Source organism: Corythoichthys intestinalis, chromosome 6, assembly GCF_030265065.1.
Source record: "Corythoichthys intestinalis isolate RoL2023-P3 chromosome 6, ASM3026506v1, whole genome shotgun sequence".
NCBI lineage: Eukaryota > Metazoa > Chordata > Actinopteri > Syngnathiformes > Syngnathidae > Corythoichthys > Corythoichthys intestinalis.
In genome coordinates, this window is record NC_080400.1 from 49,725,741 (window position 1) to 49,742,154 (window position 16,414).

The 16,414-nt window shown below is 39.1% G+C and overlaps 1 long non-coding RNA gene across 1 annotated transcript; it reads right to left on the bottom strand.

Annotated features, from left to right (window-relative positions):
* Positions 1 to 326: 326 nt before the first annotated feature.
* On the bottom strand, positions 327 to 14,611 carry LOC130918048 (uncharacterized). The gene is made up of 3 exons (XR_009063553.1): positions 14,300 to 14,611; positions 14,181 to 14,231; positions 327 to 563 (listed from the first exon to the last, which is right to left on the bottom strand). It is a non-coding gene; the product is annotated as an uncharacterized LOC130918048 (long non-coding RNA).
* Positions 14,612 to 16,414: the final 1,803 nt, after the last annotated feature.

The following is a 16,414-nucleotide window of genomic DNA, read 5'->3' on the forward strand; positions in this document are numbered from 1 at the left end:
TTCCTTTCCTGAGGGCCGGTTAATGGCAGCGCGGATGGTCCGGGGGACCGTCTTGAGTCCCGGGGATATGACGGTGGCCCCTTTGCTGGATCAGCGGGAGGAGGGGTGGGCCACGCTCGCTCCTCCCCCTTGATTGGCCGGGGCGTTGCCGGGGGCCTGGGGCGGTCCCCGTGCAGCATTTCGACTTTTCTGTAGGATTACCACACGTCTGAGTGGGTTCACGCATGACTGAATGCAATTAGACACACTCAGGTAGAAAGAGTGTCCGTGCCAGGATTAGTCATAAGCTCGCATAGAATAGGATGTCAACATATCCACGCTTACAGGTGATTTACATAATACTGGGTTCTCCACGTCTCATTGCTGAATTGTGTACGGTTCACCCTGCCTAATCACGTCTCCTTTTGACTCACCTCCTCTTTCACCTCAGTTATCAGGCCCTGGTGTCCACGGGTAAATATAATTAGCTCATGTTGGCACCACTATGTTCCTAGGTAACATAGGCGTGTAACAATGTATCTTAGTTGTTTGTTCTTCTCCTCTCCTGTCTGCATCCTTCCTTTCTGTAAAAAAAGAAAGAAAACTAGATTTTTTGATTGGACGCTGCTGTTGAAACAATATTTAGCTCTGAAATTAGACAGAGTAAATCGGGAATGAGAAAAATCTTGAAGCAAGACCACTTTGAATTGAATGTACTGCAGACATGTCAAATGGCAGTCGGCATATGCACGTTCACTAGAATATGTATTTGTTCAACATTTTCTTTTATCCAAATACGTCAACTTTTGAGAATTAAAAGCATCTCTTCTTTTTGTCAATCTAGCCACCACTCCCACCATCACCAACTACTGCACACTTTCAGTGCTTTTGATTGTGATTTGCGCAATGAGCTTGAAGTGGTTGATTCAGTGAACTTTTCAACAGATGACCAGCGCGTATGTTTCCATCTATCCACTTTTCAAAGTACTTGCCATCCTCTGACAAAATATAATGTTATAGTGTTCTCTTTGCGTGTCGCAAAAGTAGTCATTTATAAAAGTGCTGCATCGGTGTGGATTTTCTTAACAGGCATGAAAATCTCTCACCTTTCGGCGAAATTCGCCGTTTTGAAGTCAAAAAGGGCGACCTACGTGAATTGCGTATATCCGAGGAGAAATTCTTTTTGGGAGGAGGGGGGGGGGTCGCGAGGTTTTATTTAATTATTATTATTATTATCATCATGTGATTAACTTGGTACGTAAACTGAGCACTTAAGAACACAGTCAGCAAATCCTTCTAGATGCTTCGCTGACGAGAACCAATCATCGGTCCAAGCTGCGTTCCATTATTCCAAACGCGCGCACTCCTTACTGTACATGGAGTGCTCGGAGAGCCTTTGGTTGCATTGCATTGCAAAGCTGCAAAAACAAAAAGCAGGCCTTATCCACACCGGGGCAGACCAGAGCGCAGCATACACACTTGCCTGTATTTGACAGCAGATTGAATTTGGTGAGTAATGGTTTCAATCGTTTTCACATTTTGCGATATAAAAAAGTTACTGCCATTCGTTGCAGCTTGCGTTGAACACTGCCAGAGCTAGCCAAATCTCCCATGAAAAAAAATAGCTCCCGTTAAATTGGCGTCAAGCTTGTGTATTTAGCGGTAATATAAACGAAGAAACACACTGTTGAGTCAAATTAAGCGGCATGCTCTCGGATGGAGGGGGCGCCTCACATCGCTCCCGTCGTCCGCCGGAGACGCGTTATTTTCGGCTTGGATTTGAGCTGACGGCCGGTGTCGGCACAACACCGGCCCGACGAGTGGTGGGAATGAGTCCTGCTTCTTAAAGTTTTTCAGAAATACAGGGATCCCTCGTTTTTCACGGTTCATGGGGACCAGAACCCGCCGCAATAAGTGAAAACCGCGAAGTAGCGTTCCCCCCCATTTTTCTGCGTGTTCAATGCATTTATTCAGATTTTACATTGGAAAAAAGATACACAGCCAGAAAGTGTTGATGACAGTTTTGATTTCTATTCACTGTTGCCCCCTCCCAATTAAAGTATGTCACAGTCGCAGCCAATTATTATCTAAAGCTGGTTAAAATTGAAGTTATGTTGTTTTAAGGTGTATTAAATACTTGTTCATGTGCCCCTTTTGATCTACGAGCACCCGCCCCTCCACCAGTCTCTGCACGTCCCTGCTGAAACACAGTGTGGGTCGACAGAGCTCAATATTTTGTTGGGGTGTACAGTGTACTGGAACATATTTCCTCCACACCCTTCTCACCTTTTTAACCCCTGACCCATTTTCATGCCTGTCTTAAATGTTAATCCAAAGATTATTGTTCATCAATACAGTAGATGCTTACTTTTCAAACATTCAAAACGTTTTAGGGAAAGAATAAATGCAGAGTCAGAGGGCCCTTTTCTTCACATAGGGAATAAGATCAAAAACAAACAATTGGGTTTGTTTTTTTTCAGCAAACTGAAATGCGCCTCATCATATTATAGCTGTAAATAGCCCCCACAGTTCATTGTTATTGGCTACATACAGTATCTTTAACCACCCATAAACAATTATTAAAATTTAAAAACTCAAATAAGGTATATTGCCAATATGAAAAGAATAGCCTTTTTTTGTCATTGTGACATTAAAATACAACGAACTTGTGTTGCTCTCGTTTGCAAAATTAAAATAATTATCATATTCTGATAAAAGAAACACAATATGAAATATATAATTGTATACACAAATTAAAAAGTAATTAAAAATGATACAATTTTGCACATTGTGATAATAAAGATAATAAAATTGTGATACAAAATAGAAATAAAAATACATTAAAAAATAAATAAAATAAAATAAAAAACAGGAACTTTGTTCAATCTGTTCAATATAATGCCTGACCTCAGAAATACAGTGTAATGAAATTTGTATCTTAAATTCAATATTAAGCATTACATGCAGTTCTCGTGGTAAAACAAATATAACCACAATAAATTGAACACAATAAGATTATAAACAAAGTTGCTGGTTTTTTGTTTTTTTTGTTTTTTTGTTTTGTTTTTACTGCAATGAGGTCCAGAAATGCTTGTATCAAATGTAACAAGGGTTTATCAAAGCCAGGGGCGGAGCTTGGGGGGAGGTGCTGCCGGTTCAGGTTAGGCAGCCCAGGTGGGCGAGTCAAGGGGCGAAAAAGCATGTCTCCCGATGCGCGAAGCTTTATTAGTGTGTTTAAGCGGGTAGACACAGCACGGCTGGTATGAAACTCTCTGCTAGCAAGAAAAACGATTAGGTTTCTATAGAATGGAGGGTGGAGCCCACAACCCAAGAGGTGAGGGTGCCCCTGCTGTGCAGCACACGACTTCGCTGGCAGGCTGCCCGCTGCGATGTCTCTTTATGCGCAGTCACGTTTATACCGACATTTAAGCATAGTTAGACAAATTACTGGTTGGCCTACTACACAAATAACTTTAGAAAATAATAAAACTATACTTTTTATTTCAGCCAGTGCAAATATCAGCTATTGAATTTCAGTATAATTGGATTTCCCAAACCTCTTAAGGGAGAAATATATCTGGAAAAAAGTCTGAAACCTAAAACTGAATACATTCGTTTGTCAATTTGATCTCATATACTGGTTTTAAGAGCGTGAACTAGGTTGCTTGATTTTCTGCTATCAATAAAATGCCTTGCAAAATATTTTGTCAACAGAGTGATTACTTCACTTGTATCTGTGGAAGCTTGTTGTATTTAATTGGGTTACCTGATTTATTTCCAACAATTGTAAGTGGCTTGGCCAAGCAAGTTTTTCTGTTGAGGGCACATCAAGTTGGATCCCAAGGTGATGTCAGGTAGAGGTGGGAAAACGATTATAAATCCATTATTGATGCACACCCCCCCCCCACTGCCCCCCCCCCCTATAAAATAAAAAAACATTAAATAAAATACTCAAGTCCCCATTCTGTAGAAGCAGGTTTAAACTACATTCAATCTTCAACAGAATAATTCGTAGCATTTTGCAGAAATATATTTTTATCCAACTAAAAGTAAACTCAGTTATACGTACAGTGGGGCAAATAAGTATTTAGTCAACCACTAATTGTTCAAGTTCTCCCACTTGAAAATATTAGAGATGCCTGTAATTGTCAACATGGATAAACCTCAACCATGAGAGACAGAATGTGGAAAAAAAAACAGTAAATCACATTGTTTGATTTTAAAAGAATTTATTTGCAAATCCTGGTGGAAAATAAGTATTTGGTCAATACCAAAAGTTCATCTCAATACTTTGTTATGTACCTTTTGTTGGCAATAACGGAGGCCAAACGTTTTCTGCAACTCTTCACAAGCTTTTCACACACTGTTGCTGGTATTTTGGCCCATTCCTCCATGCAGATCTCTTCTAGAGCAGTGATGTTTTGGGGCTGTCGTTGGGCAACACAGACTTTCAACTCACTCCACAGATTTTCTATGGGGTTGAGATCTGAAGACTGGCTAGGCCACCCCAGGACCTTGAAATGCTTCTTACAAAGCCACTCCTTTGTTGCCCTGGCTGTGTGTTTGGGATCATTGTCATGCTGAAAGACCCAGCCACGTCTCATCTTCAATGCCCTTACTGATGAAAGGAGATTTTCACTCAAAATCTCTCGATACACGGCCCCATTCATTCTTTCCTTTCCATAGATCAGTCGTCCTGGTCCCTTTGCAGAAAAACAGCCCCAAAACATGATGTTTCCACCCCCATGCTTCACAGTGGGTATGGTGTTTTTCAGCTGCAATTCAGTACTCTTTCTCCTCCAAACACAAGAACCTGTGTTTCTACCAATAAGTTCTATTTTGGTTTCATCTGACCATAACACATTCTCCCAGTCCTCTTCTGGATCATCCAAATGATCTCTAGCGAACCGCAGACGGGCCTGGACGTGTACTGGCTTCAGCAGGGGGACACGTCTGGCAGTGCAGGATTTGAGTCCCTGGCGGCGCATTGTGTTACTGATAGTAGCCTTTGTTACTGTGGTCCCAGCTCTCTGTAGGTCATTCACTAGGTCCCCCCGTGTGGTTCTGGGATTTTTGCTCACCGTTCTTGTTATCATTTTGACACCACCGGATGAGATCTTGCATGGAGCCCCAAATCGAGGGAGATTATCAGTGCTCTTGTATGTCTTCCATTTTCTAATAATTGCTCCCACAGTTGATTTCTTTACACCAAGCGTTTTACCTATTGCAGATTCAGTCTTCCCAGCCTGGTGCAGGTCTACAATTCTGTCTCTGGTGTCCTTCGACAGCTCTTTGGTCTTGGCCATAGTGGAGTTTGACTGACTGAGATTGTGGACAGGGGTCTTTTATACCGATAATGAGTTAAAACAGGTGCCGTTAATACAGGTAACGAGTAGAGCCTCGTTATACCTCGTTAGAAGAAGTTAGACCTCTTTGACAGCCAGAAATCTTGCTTGTTTGTAGGTGACCATTACTTATTTTCCACTCTAATTTGGAAATAAATTCTTTAAAAATAAAACGATGTGATTTTCTGTTTTTTTCCCACATTCTCTCTCATGGTTGAGGTTTACCCATGTTGACAATTACAGGCCTCTAGTATCTTTTCAAGTAGGAGAACTTGCACAATAGGTGATTGACTAAATACTTATTTTTCCCACTGTATATGAAAGACAAGGTGTACTACTACTTCAATACAAATGGCTCAAAAACGTGCTTGTCTGCTTTGAGTTGTGTAAACATGAACATGACAACATTAATGGGTTTCCTTGAGGTACAAAAATATTTTTAAAAAAAAGAAAAAAAAGAAAAGAAAACCTCAAATCCTTTTGCATCCTAACCTCAACAATATGGAGGACAGGTCAAGTGCGTTTAGCTACTGAGAAAATTCAATTCTAAAAATTCCGAGTGTGCTGCACTGTGCATTGACTCCTGCTGATGAAAAATCACGGTTCAGTGTGTGGGCGTAGCATGTCAGATGGCAAAAGTTACCCAGTTGGGCAGCGACAACCATAATAGCTGAGGTGTCTGTAACAACAAAAACATCTGTTTTTCCGAAGTTCCATTCATTTACAGCACCAATTAGCAGCTCAACCATATTAGCAACCTTATTCACTGCTCTTTTTTTAAGCACGTGTGCTTTCAGCTCTCACTCATCAATAATGAATTGGGTTGTTACCGTAAACAAAAATTCGGGCTACAGATGTCCACGCATCACGCGCAACGGCGACTCTGTCTACATTCGACAGTGATGACCATACTGTCATCACATTCGAATGTGACAACTGTCAACTGTCAAGTTGTACGGTTTCCGCGTAATTTGTACAAGTGAGCAGTTATTTTTAAATGTGTATGTCGTACGATCAAAATCTGTACGTTTTTCGTGCATATCTTTTTTTCTCTCCGTTCAGATTTTGTCACCGTTTCGGCAACGAGACAATGTGCGTTACTATGTGTTACTACGTTGGTTGAATGACGCGGGAGTGGGAAGGAGGGAAGACTGTTGTGACGCTGTTGCAAACACGATGCTAGGACATATTGGAGCTAGGTGGCTCCAATATTTCCAGACTGTAGCCGACAGCCTACAATCTACGCCCACTTAATGCTACAATAGGTATTATATACATATAGAACTAGATGAGAAATGACGCGGCGTTAGTAAACAACCACCATCTTAAAGCAGTAGACTTCTCAGAAAGGTTCTGTTGTAGTGAACCTTCCTAGCGAACCTAAGTAACTTTTTATCTAAAATACTCCTAAATTGGCAAAATCTTGACTTGAATCTATCTTTAAATGATGAACGTTTTAAAACTTTCACTTGGCCAAAGTAGAAGGGAACTAATGCAAAAATGGGAGCAATTTTAACAACTTTAACGGTTGATTCACAACATTAAATGACTTCCAAACATAGCAAAGGTTACTATGTTTTTTTGTTTTTTTGAAAAAATTTTTTTTTTAAAAAACATGAAAGGTAACACCAGTTACTTTACCAACTAATTACTCTTACATTCAGGTAACTGAGTTACTAACTCAATTACTTTTTGGGAGAAGCAATTTGTAACTGTAATTAATTACTTTTTTAAAGTAAGATTAACAACACTGGTCATAAAGATGCAGTCTGCAAAATGAAAAGTGACGAAAGCGGAGATTTTATTCTGCCAATTTGTTGCCGAAGACAATTTTCCTGCGACTATAGCTGATCACTTCTCATAATTAGCAAAAGAAATGTTCCCTGACTCAAAGATTGTATCGGTAAGTTCATTTTAACAATTGACCTTTTTAATTTATAATTGGACACACTAACGAACTACCTTCAAGTCAAACTGAATTGCGAGCTGAAGTGCCATGAAGTGCAGCCATCAAAAGACATGATAGAAATTGCCAAAAGTGCTACATACAATTATTACAAAAGTCACTGTTAAATTTTATTAATCATGATTTAGCTGGGGATATTGTTCTTTGATTGCAGTAGGTTATATGCGACAATATTACCAATAAATTCCTATTATTTTAAAAATTATGTTTTATTTTTGTTTCATATTGCACGCTATACAAAACGTTGTAAGATTAGTCATCAATTTGTAAGGGCATATATCACTATTTCTAAGACTGCCAACGGCATCGGCTTGACAGGTATGGATGACATAATTTCTACTTTCGTCTGTTTGTAGAGAGCCGGGACTGCCGTGTCAGTGAAATGGCGTCGGGAAGGGATGAGGTACCTCGGTTTGCTTTCAACATTCGTCGAAATCCCTTTTTTTCAAGGAGAACATTTTCTCATAGAATCCAAAATAATTTCACACGTCTGGTTTTAAATTTATGGGGCCAGGTCTGAGCTCACAGAGAGTTTGGTTGGTTATGTCAGCCATGCTTGTTGCTGTTTTGAATCTTTTTTTGTTGTTGTTGTTGTTGCTGTTTTGCATCTAGCGGCCTGAGTTGTGGTGGGTACTCTCGGTCCGTTCCTCATTGCGTCCCGAAGACCGCACTGACTGTGTTTTAGTTCCGCTTAACTTGGCATATTAAAATAATCGAAATATGGATGTTTGTGAATCATTCTCGAATCTTCAGCGGCCGAATCGTGAATAATCTAAGAATCGAAAATTTCACACACATTTAATGTGTCAAGTGAAGCAGAGTCACGTCAAGTGACAAGGTTGTCATGTCACAGGTTAGTCAAGTCCTTTACCAATCTTCTCCAGCCCTTCCACAAAGCCCAAAGGTTTATATCTTTAAGAGCTCAACCTTATTTTCCTAAATCAGTCAAATAAAAAGAGCATGCGGTCTAGTCTGGAATAAACCTGCATAATGCTATTCCGACAATACATGTTGGATTTTTATACGTAGATGGGAAAGGACACATTCCAATAAAGAAAGGGTATGTTTCACACAAAAGCATGTTTGCTTTGAAATATTTGAAACTTAATATTTATATTTCAGGGTCAAACATATTTTATATTTATTTAGATTTTATACTTTATTCTTGCAAGCCACTTTCCAGATTTTTTACCTGTCCTGCACTGTAACGGGAGATGCTCCACAATTTCATTGTACAACCGTGCAATGACAATACAGGGCTATTCTATTCTATTCTATTCTATTCTATTCTATTCTATTCTATTCTATTCTATTCTATTCTATTCTATTCAAACTGCCTTTATTTTTTTCAGTGCTGGAAGGTAATGAAGAAAAAGTACTTGGTTACTGTACTAAAGTCCATTTTTGTGTATCTCCACTTGAGTACAAATTTGAAGTGGTACTTTTTACATTTACTTCAATACATTTTACAGCACGTATCGCCACTTTTTACTCCACTACTTTTCAAATTGTCACCTGTGTTTAGGCCTGTCGCGATAACAAATTTTAGTGTGCGATAATTATTCTCATAAATTATTGCGATATGCGATATTATTGCGCCCCCCCCAATTTTTTTTTACCAATTTACAATAACACAGTGCGAATACAGTATATATTAATAGATCAAGTAGACCCATTTAAACACGATAAATATTTACTCTTAAATTCAAATATACTTTTTAAGAAATCACAACTAAAAACAATAGACCCTGCCTCTTAAGTAAAAAACAATAATATTGATACCGCACAGAAACACAGAATAAATAAAATGTGCTAAAAAAAAAAAAAAAAATTGCACTTAATAACTTAAGCATTTAGGAAAATGAAAACATTTCCCGTCATAGCCTCTGCAATGGTGTTCCGTAGGGATGCAACGATACAGTTAAGTCATGGTTCGGTACGAATTTTGATACGGGGGACACAATTTTTGATCTGATTCAATACATTTAATGCTCTGTAAAAAAAAAAAAAACAATTGTATTTTTTGTTTCTTTTTTTTTTTTTTTTTTTTGCTAACGAGCAAAAATTAAATTGCCATCATATAAACATGCATTTTAGTGCATAATATTTACGTGCTTACTTCTTACTGATATGAAAAAAAATTGTATAAAAGTGCTGAGAACAATCTTTACTGTTTGTAAAGTGAGGCAGGGCACACCGTTGATTGCTACAGCTCTCTTAGCAGCTAGGTTTACTACATGAGCAAGACATCCTATTTATGGTCCGAATCCATCTGTGTCACGTACTGAATTAACAATATTTGCAACATTATCTATAGTCACTGGTATGGATTGATTTGGCCTTCTTAACTTCATGTGACAAATGACAGTTTAGAATTCATCGATGTAGTATATGGACTACATGTCCCACAATCACTCTGGGCTCACGTAGCCAATGGCATGGATCGTAGCACATCTAGTTTGCCATTTCATGATATCTAGTGTGTGCGCGCAACCGCGCATTAAAAAAGTTAGAAAGCGCCGCTGAAGTCACGTCTGCTCATTACTAGACAACACCAGCATATGACGGCTTTCATAAACAGGACGAGTTTGAAGCACAGCACTCTTAATTTCATTCAGCTGTTCGTTGTCAAAGTGAGGTTATTCGTAGCAGCCAAGTCGGTGTGCCGAAAAATAGCCGCCCCGCGTGAAATGTCACTCCTGACGGGAGCGCCCACACGTCAACAACACCGGCGCGCCATAGATGGTCCACAGTCACTCCGGAGCACTGACGCGGCCGGTATACGTTGAACAATAGGATATAATGGGAACGATTGGCTCCGGCGCTAGTTTTTGCTGGACCTGGAACGAAGATGCATTTTGCGCAGTTGGTAACGAACTTTTAACAGCACGTCTGCCGCACGCGCGCACACACGTGCACGCGAGGCAATAAATCGCGGCGGAAAAAATTACCGCCTTCATTTTTATATATCGCGCGATAAATGGAATTATTGCATATTGCGACAGGCTTACCTGTGTTACACAGTACTTCTGTTTGTTTGTTTTTTCTCATTGTGAATTGATAGTGTCGTTTTCATGCCTCCGCAATCGATAGGCCACATACAACTATACCGTAATTGAGCACTAGAGGTAGCAACACGAGTACAAGCAAGATTAGGAAGATGAACAAGATGTTGACCAATAAAAACCAACAGTGAGTGGGGTGTGCCTTCAGACGGGTGTTGCACACTCTTGTACAGTAGGTGGCAGTATGCACCTGATAGTTGCTTGCACTCCGCCATTAAGCTTGATTTTGGAGTTTTGTTTTGTTTTTTAGCCTATTAAGCTTCTGTTTACAGTAGGAATGTGCCGATATGAGATTGTGACGGTATGATAACGTTAAGCAAAAATATTACGGTTTCACGGTATCACAGTATACAGCTCTAAAATGTGTTACTTGGAGATATCTGGGTTTTAAAAAAAAACTTTTTTCCATTGAACAGGATTTTTCAAAACAAATTAGCAAATTGGAACATAAGTATAATGTTAAAATTTAAATACAGAATAACAAAAAAATAACTGAAATATTCAACATAAAATTATAAGGTTTACGCTTAAAGGTTTACGCTTACCTATACCCACAGCCACAGCTCAACAATATTAACATCAGAACAAAAATAATTGAATTATTTTCCATAAAAAGCACATGTCTATGACTCATATCTTGTTTAAATTATACACACACTCTTTCTCACACCACCGCTAGACAAACTAAACACGATGGAGTTAACTCTCGTAGCTGGTGAGAAACGTTCATGATAGTGTTTACTAACCTTTAATTTTGTATAAATGTGAAATCATATTGGAGGTATTGCCTCCTTGGCAGCCACCCTTCGCAAACATATTTTACATGTCGGTTGGTCCTACTCCTCTAAGCCGCGGCTGTCTGTAAATTTTCTGTAGCCGAAGTATTCTCATTACAGTGATTTCGTTTTCTTCGATGGGGGAAAAAGTTCAGGAGTTTCACCTCCTCCAGCCATCGTGTAGCACAGCTGACTCACTCACACTAAGCAACAAACGGTGGGGGAGGGTTGAGCCTTGAAACTGGAGGCGAGGGATTTCTCCCTGCATTTTCGGAACATTAAAAAAATCTAATACCTTAGGGACGGTATGACGGAAAATTTTTGTGTTTTTAAAACTGTGATGTTTTCATTTCACATGTCTAGTTTACAGTGCAGTCAATTTTATTGGTTGTTTTTGTTATTCTGCACAGTTTTCAATAAAAGTGAGCATTCAATGAGTTTTCGGGTTCTTTGAATATTGGCTCTGAACTCTGTGTGTATAATATGTATATAAATATACAGTATATCACATTTTTGCATCATGAGAAAATACTTTTACTTTTTACTTGCAAAGTTCATTTTAAAGCAAGTATTTTTGTATATTTACTTGAGTTTTTTTAAATTATTTTTTTTAGATGATTTTACATTTACACAAGTATTTTTTTGCCCCTGTATCTGTACTTTTACTTGAGTAAAAAAAAAAAAAAAAAGTGAGAAATTCATCCACCACTCATTTTTTGCCCCTCAAGTGAAATCGTTTTACATTCTGGTTGAGAACAGACTCCTTACCTTATGTAAACAGTGAAAAGCAGACAGAAAGGGATTGAACAAAAATAAACTTTTGACTTAATAAGTGATCATCCATTTAAAGCAGCAATGTGAAGTAAGGTTGGCCAACCATGTTTTTGAAAAATATCAATGGCTAAACAGTTATAAGCATATTTTCTTTTTTTTTTTAATGCAACCCTTCCAGATTATTTGTTTAACCCATAGCAAGGCCCTTGACAACGAAAATGCTTTTCTTCGGCAATCTTCGGAAATCTTCAGAAATTACATCACACCGGGAAGTGTGAGGGAAGTGCGCCATAGAACAGTATTGTTTGTTTCATTGCTTCTCGGTAAGATGCCACGGCAGTGTGTGGCGATGTTTTGTTCTCACTCAAACGAAAAGTTGTATGAGTGGCCAAAGGATAGCAAGGCACGTAAATGGACATCTTTCGTTTGCACGAAGCAAATGAATTTCACGCCATCATCGAGTAGTGTTCTCTGCTGCAAACACTTCGAAGATGCCTGCTTCCTTAACCGGTCTGCTTATGATCAAGGATTTGCCAAAAAGTAAGTGTGATTTTTGGATAGATGACTGATGACTTTGTCAAAGCAGAGCTGCCAACTGTTGTGGAATGAACAGTATAAGCTAGCGACGTTAGCCGAAAGTTAACTCGTGGCAATCCCGGATCATAGTTGTTGTTGCGTTCGCTAGGTTAAGCGTGTTTAAATTGTGCGTCATCTACGATCTTGTCCGAAAGGGTTAATCCACTGTCAATCGGGAAAGGGGTGTGGATGTGCATATAAGCAGGTCGGCGTCGCGGTAATTCACGGTCACGTTGCAGGAAGAGACACACACCGCCGGTGAGTTTGTGCACATTTATTTGTATTTGTATTATGTATTTCCACCATCATGCTTCAAGCATTGCATTGCATTTGTACGGTTCGGCGTTTCTTTCACGGTGATCGCTTGATAGCCTTCTAGTTTGTGTTTTATGTACAAGAGCCGCTAACAGGTGACAACAACATGCGTGTTGCTTTTAATGTCTGGCAGCAAATCAGCGAGCGCGCAGGTCACGCAGTGAATCATGGGAAATGTAGTCTCGGGACAACACTGAAGTGGTGCCTTGTAATCTGTTCGCTTGTGTGAAAAACTACATTTCCTCACGGCATTAGACGCCACTTCCTGCCGAGAGCTGTGTCGAGCTGTGTTCTTACGGTTAGCTCCATGTGTTAATAAAGAAACAAAGTTGTCAGCACGTCGTGTGTTCGATACATTTGTAAACAAAAAGCTCATAACAAGACACTATGCACGAGCCGTTTAAGAGACGCTGGAGTAGTAGGAGGCGAGGAGGAGATCAGCGAGAAGCAAAACTTCGCGGTCGAATGTGGCGGCCGTCCGATATTATTTTGTTTTCTTATTGTTGCCACAATATTGCGTCCACAATAAAGTGGAGAAAGCCATCAACGACTCATCTCCTTCTTTCCCCCCAACGTTTTTATATTATTATTTTTTATGCACGAGAGCTGCCGGATCTGCCAAAATGAACATGAAGTCTGATTTTTTTTTTTTTTTTTTTTAACAATGTCATCAGATATGTGCAAATGCCTGCAACATCAAATCATGAAAATAATAACAGCCTATATCTTACTAATCTTGTAATCTCGATGGGTCTTGTATCCATTCCATGTCAGGTAGTCTAGGCACATTGTTTGCATCCTGATTAGCGTCTGGCTAATACATGTTAGGTCCAACATAAAATTCCAACCTCCTCTTCTTCCTCCAACTCTTCAAAAACTTGGATCTCCTCCCTTGCGCTCGATCTATCGCTTATATCGCTGTTTGAATCATTGTTTGAAGGGCTTTGTATGGCGGCCGTATGTATGGAGCTGCCATCGCTGTTCCCGGTGTGACGTATCACTTACGGGTTCGTCCCCTTTGAGGTTCGAACTTCAGAAACGCGATTATTTTGTCAAATATACAACATATAAATTATTTTTTCATGCTTTATTTGTTGGACAATGTTTAATTACTTTAACTGTGACACTATTTGGCACGTTATGAAATTACTTCACATTACTGCTTTTAGCAAGGGATTAATTAATTAATTTTTTTTTTTTTTTTTTTTTTGTCAAGGTGTTAGCGATGCATGGACTGGATTGAACTGAATTGGATTGTTAAACATGCACTCAGGATGTGTAGCTACTTTAGGGCTCTAGTGGTATTGTACCTTCACACAAAAACAAATGATACATGGTAAATTTTCAATGGTATACACAAGGTAACGTTAGCTATTTCACTTACTTGGCCAGGCCAAATTGGCCTCATGAGTCACACCTCTTACATTCGGCGTTTCTGCAATTTCCATCAGATTACAAGTTTTTCAAAGCAAAATGGATAACTGAAAAAGCTGAAAAACTCACCTTCATGAGTCTGCATTACCTTACATTCCTGTTCATGATTTTGCTAATCAATTTCTGTTTTGGATATTAGTACTGCATGTGAGTCTCTCTTTAAGTGGGGAACAATTCGATTACCATCAGCGGCACGCCAGCTCCCTCTAGCGGTACATTATCGAATTATCAAATTAAATGTTCAAACGGCCTTAAAGACGTCACTCCCTTGAAAAACGTATTGAGATTTTTCAGTCAGGCTGAAGGCCTGTCAAGTCGCTGCTCACGTTGTTGTTGGTGTGTTCCCTTCCCTATGATTTTTTATCTATTTCTCCGTGATTCGTGGACCGATTCCGAAACGGTGAAGTTTGTTAGGTATTCTAGGGATGTATACGCATTGATCCACAGAGCCCAATATCCAGGTCCTTCTCAAAAATTTGCATATTGTGATAAAGTTCAATATTTTCTGTAATGTACTGATAAACATTAGACTTTCATATATCTTAGATTCATTACACAGAAGTAGTTCAAGCCTTTTATTGTTTTAATATTGATGATTTTGGCAAAAAAGTCAAGAAAAACCAAAAATCCGTTTATCCCTGTTTATCAGTACATTCCAGAAAATAATGAACTTTATCACAATATGCAAATTTTTTGAGAAGGACCTGTATGATTTTCTGTTGACTAGGTTAGTTAATTAATGGTGGAATTATTGTTGCCTGTAAACCAGTAGAGGGCATGCACACTATTCGGGTTACAGCCTTTAGCAGCAGTAGTGCTAGAGGTCTCAAAACTCGTTTGATCTTTTTGTTCAACTTCTTAAACCTCTTCTTTGGTTCGACACTAACTAAAATTACTACTCTTGTTATTCTTGGGCGGATCAGAATGAAATTTTGGTAGGTATGGTCTAGGATCGCATCGATCCTCTGAGTCGGATTATTAATTTGTCTCAGGGTTGATTAATTGAGGAATTACAATCGCTACTCCCCATTATTTATGCATGGATCAGGATTGAATTTGAGTAAATATTGACCAAAGATGTATACACATCGATCATAGAGTCAAATTTTAAAAACGTTTTTGTTTTAATTCACTTTAGTGTTATTTGGGGTACATAACCAGTTTTTCCTCAATCTTTACTCAATTTATTTTGGTTTCATCATTTTATTAATAATCATAAATGTATTCATATACAGTGAGGAGCAGAGGTATTTGCACCCCTTGTGATTTTTCAAGTTCACCTACTTAAACAGGTAGAGGTCTGACATTTCAATCATAGAAAAAAAATCCAGAAATCACGTTGTATGATTTTTTAAAAATAATTTGTGATTTACTGGGGTTCATAAGTATTTGTACCCCCGAGAATCAGCAATATTTATGACACTCAAAGAGTCGTCAGTCTACCTTTAAAAAAAGTCTACCTTTACCTATAGGCGGAGTTTGATTTTTGGGGCGGGGGGGGGGGGGGGCACAACATGTTGATCACCCCGAAATCGTGTCAGCAATAAAATTAACTTACAACAATATTTATAATAGTAACTTGAAAATGAGCGTTTTTTGTTTCCCATCATTCTTGAGAGGAATTCTAAATCAGGATGCTTAGGAGAGCTATACTTTTCGTCAAGATTGTCATCCGTTGTATATGGTACGCCCGACGGTGTCCTGCCGATGTAGGTACCACCGTCCAAAATTGTATCCCCTGGGCGGAGCCAATGTGCTGCACTGATTTGCTTGATTTCCATGTTTTGTTGATGTGGTTATCTATGAGGTTTTAAAACATGGCCCACCCATCCATCAAAAAAAAAAAAAAAAAAAAAGGTTTCTTTCGTATAACCTAACATACATACTGAATGTAAAAAAAAAATGGTATTGTTTTACTTGTAGGAAAACCAATGGTGTTATACTTTTATAGCGCTTTTCCACCTTCCAAGGCACTCAAAGCGCTTTACACTATCTCGCCATCCACCTACTGGTGACACAGCACCAGGAACAACGTGGGGTTCAGTATCTTGCTCAAGGACACTTAGGTGAGTTCATCAGGGCGGAGAATTGAACCCACAGCCCCTGGGTTGGGGGACACCTACTCTACCACAGAGCCACGCCACCCCCAATAACTTTTATTACTGTAAATCAAGTCCTGTATGG